Here is a 1,857-nt window from a genome sequence, read left to right on the forward strand (position 1 = left end):
GTGGTGGTGGTAGTCATGATGGTGGTGGTAGTCATAGTGGTGGTGGTAGTCATGGTAGTGGTGGTAGTCATGGTGGTAGTAGAGCTATATGTATAATTTAAGGAAAATTTCAACACATTGATGACCAGAAAATGGTCATCCTTTTCTTTCAGAGAAGAACTTTTGCTATTGTAGAGAATACCAAAACCTGTGAACCAGAAGATGTTGCAGAGAGCCTTTATTTCAACTTTCATAATTTATAGGTCAGCAGGGATGAGGAGTGTTTTTAGGGATTTTTACCAAAGTAGTAGGTAAACACAGCCCCATTTATCACCTGAGTCTTCTGACTGAAACCAACTGCCATTTATCGTAAAATGCCATTATTAAGGAGAAAAATTCTATATTTTTACAACAAGGTTTATTATTTTTGTATTTTTATATTTATTTCTCTGTTTGTATAACAAAAATACTGTGCAAAATAGAAAAATGAGGTCGTGTGTAACAAGGAAGTTGTCTCAGTCAGATGGCTTGTGTCACAAACAGAGCAACTGGGTTCAAATATTGAGTCCCCAGGTGAAAAGGTGAGAGTAGCTGCTTGAGTCCCCAGTCATATGTAAGCTCTCCATGTTTCCTTCTGCAGTTAAAATCTGCTGGAAGTCCAGTGTAGTCTATTTTCTATTTACATACTGTGCTTTCTTCTTCAAAATGACTTATTTACTTTTATTTTCTGAGTATAAATGCATTTATGTATGTGCACTATTCACATGCCTGTGCATGTGGAGGCTGGATTTATGTGTTGGATCCTCCAGAACTAAAGTTAGAGGCAGTTATGAGCTTCCATGTGTGTTCTGGGAACCAAACCCTGGTCCTATGTAAGAAAGGAAAAAGCTCTAAACACCTGAGCTGTCTCACTAGCCCCATGTGTTCTCTCTAGTGGCTGCTTGTAGTTGTTGCGAACAGTCTATCAGAATCGTTTACAAAATACGTGTTCAAAGACTTTATCTTGAAAAATTCTAAGCTGTTATCAACAAATCATTAAATGAAACATAAGACCCCTGTGGACACATGTCAAAGGCCAGAAAAGTTGGTCCTATCTCAACTCCTTGTAGTTGAGATTAGAGGATTAGGAATCCCCTGAGTAGCATTTGGGATTCTGCAATGCACAGGGGGATCAGGATGCCTTGTGGGATTCAGAGTGTACAGATAAGTCTGTTAAGCTGATCACCAAGTGAACTGTGAACTGTGTAGATATTTTTACATCTAGAAATTGCATAAATGAATCTTCATCTTTTAAGGTTTAATTTGAGTCTTTAAAAACATGTGTTTTATTCCTCTCTGGGTAAATTTCTGAATGCATGATGTATAGTTTAACATCTGTTTTAGTGCTTTTGCTTTCTGATCTCACTTTCTGATCCCATTTTAAGTTAGTTTTGATTGACTGAATTATTTTCTTTATTGTGCTTTATTTTCCTTCTCATCTGTCTGGGAATTTGTTAGTGGATACCATATGTTGTGAATTTTATTTCGTTTACTACACTTAAAATTATTTCTATTAATACCATTGCCATTGCTTGGAATGCATTTGAGTTACTTAAAAAAAGTTTGATTCTTTCAAAGTTTGCTTTTAAAGGCTTCTTAGGTAGAAGTTTTATGCCATGGTTTAAATTTGAAATGTCTCCCATAGGCTTATTTGACTTCTGAATGCTTATTCCCCAGAATGTGTACCGACTTTCATGCTGGGAAGTCTTAACAAAACTACATCACTATGGAAAGACCTATGAAGGTCTTACCTCCATCTGGATCTGGTGCACATTCTCTTCTTCCCAGATGATCACAATGAAAGATATTCTGCTATGTACTTCACCTGAAACATCTTTG

The sequence above is a fragment of the Grammomys surdaster genome, unplaced genomic scaffold (assembly GCF_004785775.1).
Source record: "Grammomys surdaster isolate TR1022 unplaced genomic scaffold, NIH_TR_1.0 227, whole genome shotgun sequence".
Classification (NCBI taxonomy): domain Eukaryota; kingdom Metazoa; phylum Chordata; class Mammalia; order Rodentia; family Muridae; genus Grammomys; species Grammomys surdaster.